The sequence below is a fragment of the Xiphias gladius genome, chromosome 16 (genome assembly GCF_016859285.1).
Source record: "Xiphias gladius isolate SHS-SW01 ecotype Sanya breed wild chromosome 16, ASM1685928v1, whole genome shotgun sequence".
NCBI lineage: Eukaryota > Metazoa > Chordata > Actinopteri > Istiophoriformes > Xiphiidae > Xiphias > Xiphias gladius.
In genome coordinates this window covers 4,792,963-4,806,840 of record NC_053415.1, presented here as the reverse complement: position 1 = coordinate 4,806,840, position 13,878 = coordinate 4,792,963, and positions in this window count along the sequence as shown.

Here is a 13,878-nt window from a genome sequence, read left to right as displayed (position 1 = left end):
ATGTTTGGGCACTTTAAAGAAGTACTTAAAAGTGTTTGAGGATGTGTGTTTCTGTGTACATGTGGTTGGCTGTCACACTTGAAAGAAATGTGACATTGTCCTAGTTTATAGTCTGACTGGTCCAAGCAAGTGTTTACTGAGGCATTAAACTTATTAAGTAGAAAAGCTGACACTTTTAAGAAGAGCAAAAGTTCTAGTCAGGAATTGCTTCTCATTCAAATCAAAATTGATTTTAGATTTAATACAAATACATACTTGTATGAAATGTTCACCTTTTTGTTGCAAATGCAACTGTATAAAATATTCCTGAATTTAAGTATGCACACATACATCATCAAACATGTCCAAAGCATGCATTTAAAAGCCCACCAACCTCCAGTCTTAAAGATCAGATTTATGGAGGTCATGTAACAGTATAACAGAAATTAAAAGACATTATGCAAAGTTTTAGTGCAATCAGAGTGGTCTGTTTTCAGTTGAAGTTGGAGAACCACCTGTGGGTAAGCTATCAGAATAATGTTTTTCCTTAGTGAATCAATGGCAACTGTTTTATACTTCAATGTGATGATGTGGCAGTAAAAGTATTATAGTGTTCATAAAAGCTTCTGCACCTCAGCAGTGATGTGCTGATTGATACCATCAATCAGCACATATATAGTGGTGATACCATCAATCAGCGAAAAGAATCAATGTGGTAAATGAGAGAGACAAGAGATATTATTATTGGGTGTAGGATTTTCAGCTGCAGGCTTTAAAAACATCAAGCAGTTCTTGGAATACTTAATGAAACTCACCCCTCTCGAAACTCTACTTTCTACAGTGCCAGAAGGCAGACCTAATAGGACTTGGACTGTCTCCAGCTGTTGCAATTAGAACAGGAGGATGTATCTTTATAACCTTTGCATAGCACGTCTTTCATTTCCATGATTAACATGATGATTTTAAGAGTTAGCAGCAGACATTTTCTTGCTTCCCCTGACTTGGGCTTGAAAAAAGTTCCAATAATATAAGGTAATAATCTTGACTTTCAGATGTAATTGTGTGTTTACATCTCCATCCAGTGAACCATGTAAGAACTGTAGCTCCTTTTTATGCATAACCCGTTCATTTCAAATGCGCAGTCAACCTATGTGTAAAACTGAGACAAGTAGCTGAATCACTGAATAGTAGAATGACTGATAATTAATCAACAATTTGGATTACATTTTTGATTAATCAGTCGCTGGCTCTAGTTTCTCCATTGGCAGGATTAGCTGCTACTGTATATCGTTGTAAATTTGGGTTTAGAATGTTGGTCAGACACAACAAGACATCTGAAGACATTACCTTGGGTTTTGTGAAACTATGATGTATGTATGTGTATGACCTTTTATATATCTATGTTGTATGTAACATAACCTACACATACATAAATCTACATATCTATATCTTCCTTGGATTGAGTGTTTTTTTGTTAAGGTGTAAGCATTGCACTCCAGCAACATATGCAAATTGCATGCACTTCAGCAAAGTTAACTAGACTTTTGCACTTCCTGATGGCACTGGTCTTAATTACTATCGCTTATAAGCTTCTCTCCATATCTAGCAGGAATATGGTTGTGACATTGCTTTTACAAATGCAGACTAACAGGGTCATTTGTACTCTGAACAGAACTCAGACAACGCTTGGACAGAGTCTACAAACAGTCCTCTCCCCTCTCAGGGAACTGAGGGATGGAAGAGTGGAGGTATACTGGAAGGAATGTTCCCTGTGCACATGTTTCTGCCTATAGTGGAGAAGTAAAGTGGGAGAAAGGAATGAATGCTAGCGTCTGCCCATGAACCATGGCCCCCGACTCTCAATGCTTCAGTACGATAGTGTGCACGAAGAATTTATGCATGTATGAGTTAGAGACAGGGCGTGTCGGGTAGAACATGAATAAATTGACAGACAGACAGACATATGACCTGTGAATGGCTGTGGAGCCATTTGTACAGCCTCGCCTTTTATTGGTTTCAGTTTAAGCCCGATCTTTCAATTTACACAGTGGTCTCATTTAGTCCAACTCATGCTAGGTGTGGCACAGTGGCAGGCGAAAGGAAACCAAAACCAAATGGGCCTCGGGCTTGGCCCCTTAGCTGAAGCCGCTGTTGGTCCCTCCAGGAGCTGGCTGCTGTCTAGTGGCTGCCCGGGAAGAAAGGAGTGTAAATCAGGCTACATAGGCGTGGTCCACCACAAAGCTCACCACTGCACAGCCAGCCACATTGTAGATTGGCAGAGGGACAGTCAGCAGACACAAGCCCCGTATCCTAACGTGCAGTGAGGGGTTCACAGGAGGTTGGAGAGGCCAGCTGTGTGTGTTACTGCTTCTGAGGGCATTTGCTCTTAATGAAGAAAGACACCTCTGGCAAAACAGATCAAGTAAGAGGAGGACAAGGAGGGGAGGGGGTGGCAGCAGCACAAGGGCACAGCGAGTGCACTGCGCCAGTACCACTGGACATTTGGAGCACTAAGAAAACAAGTGCCATGACCAAACTTCATGCAGCAAGCGGTGAACATGCAGTCTGGGAGGAGGAGGAGGAGGAGAGGCGACTGAGTGCCTTGCCAGCCCTGAGATTTAAACCAGAGCTCTTGAGTTTGTTGACTTTCTCGTAAGAAGGCAACAGCCATGCCAACTCCATTTTAATTCACATGGCTACTTTGCATGAGAGATGGTGAGAGCATACCCTTTAGTACTTTGTAAATGAGCCATTTGTTTTAATTTCACAGTACGTGTGTGTGTGTGGTCAATGTGTTTGTCTGCAGAGAAATTAAAATATCATTTTTGTGTGATTAATATAGCACAAATTCCACTTTATGAGTCATGAACACTATATACAGTACCTACTTATTCTTCCATAGGGTGCAATATTTTTAGTCACACATGTACCACATGAAGTTGATAGTTGTATTGACCTCCCTAGTGGTTGATAATGCCACCAAGTTTAGTTAAAATGGTGCCACAGTGCTGAAGTATTGTCTTCTGTATTTACAGTTTTACAGTCTGTTTAAAAACTCCTGTGGGGATGCATAGGTAAAGAGATCAAAGATAACCAGCAGCTACATGTTGAATGTATCCTAGACTATAAACATGCATGAGGTGCAGTGATAAGGACGTGCACCAGTTGCAAAAAAACATGTCAGTGCACACACAAGAGCTCACAGATGCCATCCAAGCATGTCTGCATTTTCCCTGACATTATTAAAAAGGTTAAACCTTTCAGTTTAGACGGGTTCGCACAGTTTAATGGCGAATCCCCTACAGTCTTAGTTTTCCTGAGGCAAGTGAGTGGATGAAACCCAGATCAGGATGTAACATTAAGACGCTAGTAGTACTATCACTTGAACATTTTAAAAAGAAATTCCCTCCCATCTCCCTCATACTAACATACTCCCCCACATGTTTAGTAGTGTAATGCTACTTGGGATTTTATTTATGGATAACAGCAATTCTCCCCTTGTAGATAAGAGAGGAAGCAGTCACATTAAATTTCAAGGAAAAATAAGCAGTTGTCTTACCTCTCTGGAAACTGTCTGTGCTCCTCAAATAACGATTTCTCAAGCTAAACTTAAGTATCAGTATTTGGACTAATCCAGGCATATTTTAATGATTGGCTAAAATAAAGCCAATCAAAATCTGATCCTGTCTTTACTGTACCCTACTGCGTTCTGTCCACCTCAGCCTGCTATTGTTGGAAAAGGGAAGGACACCGCTGTACAGTCAGAGTGTTAATCTAGTTCCAACGACTCCAACAGAGTGATACGTCTTCTCATTAGTGGATTGTGTCACACCAATTTCAGGAGTTGCATTCTCCCAGTTAAGCTTTCATAAATATCATATGAATAATTTAATCTTAAAAACCCTTTTTGAACCCAAATCTCCAGCAATGAGGTCAAGTAGCTAGTGAAATATAAGGTCTGTCAGATGAAGTAAGCTACAGCTGTTATGTCACATAAATATTAAATCAACTTTTAAGTATGTATAAGTGTCTACTCACACTTGCTATAAATTGGGCGGATATGCAATATGAAAGGACTCTTTCAAATTTCCCCTACTCCCCTAAAGCAAACTTTGTTTAATTTTAGAGAGATTTGCTGTCGGGCATGTGCCCGACAGCAAAGTGTACCGTGGTGAACCAGAGTCCTGTTGGTCCTGGGTTTAAGTGTCTATGTTGACCATGTTCAGTAGGGGTGTCAGTAACACTAACGTGTAAATCATTCATATTAATTTGACATGTTGTTGTTTGCCTTTACTGTGATACAGTTGCATTTTATAAAGTCAGCCTCATTTTTATCAACAGTTGTTCCATCAGTGGTATGGACACTGGTTCATAGACAGCTTGTGTCATGATTATCTCTTCAGTACTCGCTAGTTTACCCCTATTTTGGGTAAGCATAGAGAAGAACAATAGCCAGGTTTGCTGATAGGACAAAGAATGTGGAGCGGGTTCATTCCAGAAGACATTTCTCACAATCAAACTGGTTGATTTTGGGATGTGTTGGCGGCAGATTATCCAAGTATGGTGTGTCTTCCTGCCTAACTTCCTGTAAGCATGAGGTTACCATAGCGCTTAACCCCCCAAACTTTGACATTTGGCTTAAGTGGAAGCTGCAAAGTCAGCCTCTTAAGAGACCTGCATTTCCATTAGGCATAGCCAAACAGACAGATGCCTTAAAATGGAAAGCAGCAGTTGCACTAAAGCTGGAATGTTTACAAAAGTATCCTCGTCACCACAAATCACTGGTGTGTATACACACACGGGCCACAACCAGACCCACATGCAGCAGTGGATGAACATGGGAGCATCATATGGTTCTGATGCAAGAAGCCAGGGACAACTGGATGACATCAGTGGGGTCTACCACAAAGCTCAGTGATATGGAGCGTTCTGTTCTGTGAAAATTCAGAATCACTGCTGACTGCTGTATCTCTGTGAACTGAACTGAGGTCAAAGTGTCTGGGAGATTTTTAACTGGTAGAAGAGTAAAGGGAAGACAAATGGACGATGAAAACAATGGTCTGTTTTTTAATTGAATATATCTGACCTCAGTGTGTGGGAATCCAAACATCTGCCAGTTAGCAAAAGATACACAATACATAAACAACAAAAGATAATATGCATTGTGTTCAGGATGTATTCAGACCCCTTCATTTTCACATTTTGTTATGTTGCAGCATTATGCTATAATAAAATTTTAAAAATTCCCTCATCATTGCTTTGCCATAATGGGGTATTGAGTGTAGGTTGATGAGGAAAAGATTAATTTAAAAGATTTTAGCATAAGGCTTAACAAAATGTGAAAAGTCGGGGTCTGAATACTTTCTGAATTCACTGTATTTCAATAATTCACTGTATATGAATTATTGGCAATGTGTGCATGCTCAGCAATTACTTTACCTCCTTTCCAACTGAATTGGTAAAAACAGCTGTTAGTTGCTTATTTAGCTTATTTAATTTCTTTTTCTTGCATTTCAGTTACACTGCTACACTAACCCTTGCCCTCTTCTCTTGGCTTCTTGTGACATAAGCTAATGTTCATCCAGAACTGACACATCCCATGGCTAAAATTTGTCATATTCACTGAATATTGGGTGCAGTCTATTAAACCTTTGACATAGCTGTAACAGATATACTATCTCACATCTATAGGAAATTAAGCATAAGCAAAATTTTCCTGATCCTTATTATTTAGGCAGTGATATAAGAAATGACATTGTTCTTGTCTCGATTTACTCAACGGGTGTGAATTAGGACTGTAAGTTTTCTCAAAAAGGCCATTTCGAACGACTGTGAACCAACCAATTAGTTCAAATGAATTTGAACACATAGCGTAATGTGTGACACAGTGATCTCTGATGGTCACATACAGTAAGCATGTGTGACCAATGATGTCTATCTGTTGGGGGTCAGATGGATTGTTTTAACCTTCAGGACAGTCTTTATATTTTCTCATGGGGCGTCATACAGTTGGACTTTGTATTGCGTAGGCAGTCAGACAAGGTTGTCTACTTGACATTGCTCCACTCGTATCCATTGCCTCTGCTGCCACTTGGGTGGCAAGCTAGCAGGTGTGTTCTCAGATTTGTTGTCGTTATAGAGTCAGGCATCTGCTTTTTACTAAGTTGGCAAACAGCCTTATCTTTGTGGGTAATTTTGCTTTCTACATGGAAGAACCCAAAATACTTCCACACAGATTCTCAGATGAGTCAGTGTTGTGATTATCAGATCAGCATGACTTGGCTCGATAGTGTCCAGTGTTTCCCTTACCATTGCCTTGAAACCAAACGTAAAAAAAAATTTTAAATTAGAAAAGTCAAAAAAAAAAAAAAAAGTATGTTATTCACCTCAGCTCAGTGTGTGAGAGTCTTTACTGCATTTTGCTGTCATTTACGGTCGTTATTCCCTCCTCTCCTCTGCTTTCTGTTTTACCATGTGTGTGGCTCAAGCTAAGTAACAAGTTATCAACCTGTCTGTCAGTAAAAGCTTTGCAACACGTTATAAATCCTTCTAAAAACAAACATGGACAGATGTCAACCCAAAACGTCTGAAAGTCAGGCCGAAATATCAGCGTTTTTTAATCGCACGCAATCTGGCCACAGTGACGATGCTGCTAGCACTTATTGTTATTAAGGTGGTAATGGTGAGATCACCTCTTATGAAACACAGACTAAGATCAATAAATCTTCCTACAACTCTGTATATGCTTTGATTTTCCATTTATTCTTCCCATTCCTCGTGAAATTGTGGAATGGGTGATCCAGTGAAGTATTTTAAGAATTAGGATTTAAACAAAGCTTTCTTTGTTTCTGTAGCCACTGCAAAACATTTGAAAAGTGAAAAACTTTAGGTAATAAAAATAAGATAAAATAAATGTGTCTCAGGATTTTACACAATCCAACAATTTTATAATCTAATCAATTTATCATTATGATGTGGGTCTATTTTTGATTCCTGTGCCAATAAGTTAACACCACCGTTAGAGTCTCTGCTCAAAGCTAAATTAATTTCTCTTGTTCTGCCAAATACCACCAAAGGGGGCTTAAGCAGGCCCATTTCAACTGACTTCAATTATGGTAAATGTTTTGCCCCAAAGTTATTCAAATCTGAGGACTGTCAACTTTAATTGTAATATATAGAGATTGTCGTCCGTGACTTTTCACTGCTTTTTAATAGCTCTCACAACCAGTACTTTTAAGATTATAGAGATAGATTATAGATCCAAAGTATTAGTTCTAGGTTGACATGCACTGCACACACACAGTATGCAAAGTGGCTTGTAATAGCTTTTCGGTTAAAATGAGTTTATGGTAGAGAATAGCTGTTGTTTTTTCTGATTGTTCTTCCATTCTCTCATTATTCAGAAGAAAACAAAACAAAATCCTGGCCTCATGGCTATGTTGAAGTGTTTATTTCTCTCATGTGCAATAATGTCAAATTTATTGGAGATCAGACATTATTGGACTCATTCTGGATTCAAGCTGAGAGGTTATCCCATTGATGTGGACCTTGAGATAGGCTCTCTGAGACCAGAGACTCATCCTCAAACCCAGACATGGTCTACTGGCAGTCCACAGCTTGTTAACCAGAACTGGAATCTCCTCAGATCTTGACTGTATGACTCCAGCAGAGGACCATCCTGTCGGGCCAACTTTCTGTCAGCAGCTTTAGGGTTACACTGCCTGTGTTTGGCCCTTCTTTGGCTTCACCTTAAAGCCTGATGGAGAGGAGGGGGGCTTGTATAGACCTCCCTGCACAACACTTTTCATGTTCCCATTGTGTTTTTTTCCTTCATAGGCTTTTAGAGAAAGATACTTGTCCCTAGACTTGGGTGTATGTGTCCATTCACATATCTCTGGTGAATAAAAGTATACACATTTCACATTCCTATAGAGACATTTTTCTAGACTTAAGAGAAACATGAGTGCAAAAAGACTCAAAGCCCCAAACTGCAGTGTAATCAGTGTTAGAAGACAGTCTAGTAGATAAGGCTTGTGTAAATATTGTCTGAGTATATTTAGATTGCCATGTTGTATGAAGGTACCTGCATACAGAAAGCTTCAGTGTTAGTGTAAGTCTGAAGGAAGGTGAGCATGAAAGCCCTACACAGAGCCTTTATGGTTTAAAGACTTTGTTTTGTGTCGGTGACATGATTGTTCAAAGTCCCCCTGCTTGCCAAAACATGTAATACACTTGACATGAACACATGAAACGCTTTTCTTTCCTAGTAATATTACACATGTTCTTGCATGTGCATGATCATGTGAAACTTCTAACCTAGTTTTGACAGGCTTCAGAAAAGTATCATAACCTAGTGTACAGTCTGGAGTAGGGCTGGGCAATTAATCGAAATGTAACCGAAACCAACATAATGGTTCTCTAATGGACCTAATTTTAGTCGTATCAGTATGTCTAAGTTCATTCCCTCATACCTACTGCTACTTCCCCCTTAAATGCCTGAATACAGACGCATGCTAATTTTGGGCACCACTGGATAAATGACAGAGTACTGACTCCCAAACTTTTGTAGATACCAGTTATTTTTCTTTCATGAAGAACTTAAACACTAACAGTGCATTAACATTTGAAGAGCGGCTTGGTGGTTGTATTGTCTTCTTTTCACTTTAAAACTCAACAAAATATGTAATTTTCCCAGGGGTGCCCAAACCAGTCAGAGTTTGTTGTGTGGCTTCATTTCATAAGTCGAGTCAGCATTGTTTCACCAAGCAGTTTTTAACCAGTGTTATTAACCATGCCTGTCCGCTTGGACAGAGCAAACTACCCAAATGTTGGAGAAATGTAGCCGGGTGCAGGTGTATAAAGTGGCATGGAGGTTAGCAGCAAAGTTAGCTACAACTTAGTCCTTGAGCAGGAAGGAGTTGATCTCCCCTGAGCTTCCTGTTGCAGTCTGGAGACTGCTTCACTCACGAACAACCCATGGTGTCCTAATGACACAAACATTAAACTTATTATCTCACAAGACAATCATAACCCTCTTTGGCTGCGGTTTTGTTCAGTTTGACCTGCCATAAAAAAGCTAAATACTTTTCCTCATCACATCATACAAATCAAATGTGTTTGTGTTTCCAACTATGCAAAAGAGCAACCATTATCAGTCATTCCCAATCAAATGTTGGCTCTAGCTCTGTGGCTGGATGAGGATGAAGTGGGTGTGTGTTAGGGCAGTGCTGGTGTTCAGCCCTCAATGGCTAGTTTACAATAGAAGCTTCACTTTTTCCAAAGTAAAGAAATGTCAAAACTGTCGAATTTAAGAGGTGACATCAGGTTGTGTTGTGTAGCTAGCTGCAGCTAAAGAGGAATTACAACTTTTTTTCAGTGCTCAGAACAATAATTATTATTCCGGTTTATGATACTGTCAAAACTTAGAGCTGCACAAGGGCCAATAATGAAACAATCATTAGGAGACTGATTAGTTGAACCTGCAGACTGTCTGTCTGTGTGTGTTTTCTTTATCCAAATAAGTCTTATTTTCCATTATTGCAACTCCTGGAATGGAAAATGTATCCTAATTTCCAGAAAATCTCTCCTTCTGTTTCCTGTCTTTTTCAATTTGTCTTGCATAAAGTTATTCCAGATTTTACATGCTGATTTTCTGTGTTGTAGCTTTGAAGTAGAGTTGGTCACAGTCAGGAATATCAGTTGCGTATATGTCTTTGAGCATAGAAAAATATTTTTAAGATTAAGTGGTATTTCCCTTTAAAGCGGCCAGTACTTTATTCTCTTAGCAGTCCATTATGTTTGCTTGTACTGGCTTCATTGTTGTGTTTTTCTGACCATTGCATGACCACACTGGAATAAAATCCACTCTGACCATATCTGCCATACACACAAATGTAATTATGGTCATTTGCATTTCAATCAGATCTTATCACATGACCTCACTCAGATTTCAGTGGGCAAACTATTTGGGAAAAAATTGTCAATTGGTCCATTACTAATTTGAAAATGCATTTCCAGTGTCTACATAACACAAGTCTGAAAATGGAAGACATCCCATGGCAAAATAAAAATGAAAAATTTCAAAACATTAACTTCAGTCTATACTGTGTTTGTTGCGAATGACTAATTGTATTTCCCAACAAAACTTCCACATATTGAAAAAAAAAAACAACTAAATGATGCTAGATCAGAATCAGAATCAGGATGTAATGTGACCACATGTAATGTTTTTTTCAGCTCAGAGATTTTTTCCCATCTGCCTGAACAATCTGAAAACAGTTGATGGTAGCTATGGGATCAGGAGTATCTTCCTGTAGCCATTTCTCTGTAAGATACATAACACTACACTACGGAAGTCCTTCCAATTCCTCACTTGGGCCGCTACTTCGTCCATCTTATTGTTCAGATATCTCACATTGTCCATGATTGTCCAGGGAGACACATTCATCTCCATCACCCTCTATTGTCTGGACGCAGCTCTCTTCCCTAGTCTCTTCATTCCTCCACTGAATCCTCTGTGTGTCCTCCCCTTGATTTCTTTGGAGATGTCCGTTGTTCTGGTTGCCATTATCATTATCATCACTTCAACGTGTTCAGCAGGTCCCTGGTGTAAACAATGTTACCATGGAGTTGTACCATTCAAAAGGGTAGCCTGATCAAAGAAGTAATTCCTCAATGAAAACAACATTGAGGAATTATCATATATATATATATATAGGTAATTCCTCGACACACACACACACACACACAAATGGAGGTTTTGGAAATATTCAAAGCCTTTGTTCTCACAAACTGCACATATAGGCTGCTACTAATGTTGCTATTCTGTTGCTCATTCACAATGTTGCTCAACATTTACAGTACACTGCCACAGGATATTAAGGAGCTGCCTTCACATACATTCAATCGGGGTTTTCCAGATTGAGAAGTTAGGTCAGACACTCAAAGGACAATTCAAGTATTTCATAACCTGGGTCTCTTTGTTATAGATTTGACTAATATACCCCTTGGCCTGTACATGTCCACAATCTCTAATGAAAGTGGTGCATTCAGTGTTACTCACCAAAACGCACTGTGCGTATCCTTGAACATTAAACAAGTAATACTGTCATGTAATTAAAACTGGAACAGAAGAATGGTGGAATTTGATTGAACACAGCTCTAAAGGAAAAATTTGTTCCTAACTGGAGCTAATTTGAAAAGGCTTTACACTTATATTGTACATAGAATTCAGACTGCAGGCTTGACCACTCTCCACTGCAGGGACAGAACTTACTGTGTACCTGCTTGGTCAATAAGAATGACCCAAGACCTTTTCCAACTGTATGGTAACCATGTCCATTAGAAGTTACCAGCTATAAAGCGGAGCAGCAGGTTAGAGGGATCTGCCTCTGCTCATGGAACGAGGGTTATAATGCTTATTCTTCATTCTTTTTCATTCAGGCTTCACCTTCTGCCAGTTTCTATAGGTTTAGCGAGGCAAAGCAAGGCAGTTACCCTCTGCCATGAACCTAACACAACATAAAGAATGTGTCCTGGTCACATGCGAGTAGGCCACCATTACAGACTTCCAACACTTTTCTAACATAACCTGGTTGACCTCACATAAGAGGCTGGAATCAACACTTCACTGCATCTAACCACATCAGCACAATAAGGGGGCAACCAAAAACACTGCTGCTGGACACATGCAAAGATTAAAGAGCCTGCTAGATCCCTGCTGTGCCAACATCAACCACTGGAAAAAGTATTCATGTGCGAGTATTTATTCAATCATCAGTCTTGCATGTTTTAAAGAGGCAGAGACACAAAACCACTACAAAGCAGATCTGAATTTCTGCTTCAGAGTAGCATTTTTTCACTTTGTTGTCCAGTTATTTTCACTGTATTATCTAATGGGTGTGATTTTCAGGGTGCTTTCCGAACAGTCCTCTGTACTCATTTTCTGGTCTGAAGCATCACCCCAAACCTCTGGCTTTGTCCATGAATTAATGTGTATCAACCACTGTAGTTCATCTAGTCTTTTCTTCTGCACTTCCTTTCATATGCTCAGTGGGTCCTTGGACCTCACCCAGCACAGGAAGCTAAACTTTTTGTGTCCACCTTTCATGTGATTCCAGGACACACGGGGAAAGAACAGGACACACACACACATACAAAGGGACTGACAGATACAGAGAGAGAGAGACAGAAAGGGAGAGAAGAAAAAGAGACATATACTGTTCAGTGAAAACAGTCTCCAAGGATAGAGTTCACTCTGTGGTTTCAGTTTTGTTAAAAGACAACAACCATTGAGAAACATAAAAGTCATTTTCTTTTTAATATGGGCCAAATCACAACAGAAGCTATCTCAGAGCACTTTTCATATAGAGCAGGTCTAGACTGTACCCTTTATCATATTGTTTACGGAGACCCAAAACTCCGCTATGAGCAAGCACTTGGAGAGAGTGGCAGAGAAAAACCCCCTTTTAACAAGAAGAAACCTAGAGCAGAACCAGGCTCTGGGTAGGCATCCATCTACTTTGCCCAGTTGGGTTTAGAGAGAAGGCAAGCGGCGCGGGGGGTATTCTTACTCCCTACGCTAACATGGCGCTCCGACACAAAAACAGGATCTTCTGAATTTATCTTTCCTTCCAGTTTGTCTCCTTGCTTCTCTCTATCCCCTCATGTACTTTCTACACCACTCAATCCCATTCACTTCCCATTGCCTTTGACCAGTGCTTCAGCTCTTTAATGACAATCCCAGATGTGGCTTAATAAATTCTCTGTGGCCTGAAGATTGAACCCCAGCTTCGCTCAGGGAAGTTCACTGGAGATCCATGTTTCAAGGCACCAATAGATGAGCCCGCTCATGCTGAGATGGAAGATGTTTTTACTCTTCAAGAATAGAGCATGCAGGAGGCTTGGAGGCTAGGAGAGAACACGCTCTTTTAACACCTAGAGAGTATGTTTCACATTAGGGACAAATCATATTTTATGTCTTTTTATCAGGAAGATGGTCAGGAGTACAGGCTGTGTGGAGCTAATGAGACCATATGTGCCATGAATGAGGCTGCAGTGGTACGCCCATTGCATGTATTGAAATGACTGAGTGTGGATCAATGTCAGCAGCATCAGCAGGCCTAAAAACACACAGTGTGTGTTTACATGGTCATGTGTCATATAAACCTGATGGGTATCTGTCAACACTGGCCGTGAGTGGCAGACCTGGAATAAGGGAGCATGGGACAGTAGCTTGACTTGCAAGACAGAGAGAGACAGACAGGCTGAGTAGGAGTACAGCAAAGAAGAAACGAGTGCAATTGAATCGATTCTGAAAACCTGATTTTTGTTAAACTCTACTCTAACATGACTCTGTTGTACTGTTAGAATTAGTGCTGAGGAAATGTTCATTAAACTAAAATTACCACGTCAGCTGGTGTTATAGGTTACAGCAAATTCTAACGCCGTCAGTGTTGTTGTTTTTTTTACCCGGGGCTTTATTAGTATCATGTATTTGTTTGTGCTGGCTGTTACATGAGAATTTATTTTATATAAGCTTTCTTAAATTGAGCAATATTAAATGCAACTGACCCGTTTACAAGCTGCTATTGTTAATTCACATGAAGGTAGGCTTCTCTCTCTCCTTTTTAGCTCTCTCTGTCTATCTGTGTTCGTTCTCCTCATACTTTACTTTTTTCATGTTTTGGCTCCATTTCAAAAGACAATCATTTAAAAACCAAGACAAGATCCACAGATGGCAGAAAGATACATAATCATGTGCAATCCTTTATCAGAGTCTTCTTACTGAAAAAGAAACCATTCTTTTCCCCTTTCAATCCACCCATTTCCATTCTTACTGTCTCTGCCTCTCTTTTTCCACAGATCCAAACTGTATGATATATGTTTGTAGCTTTCCTT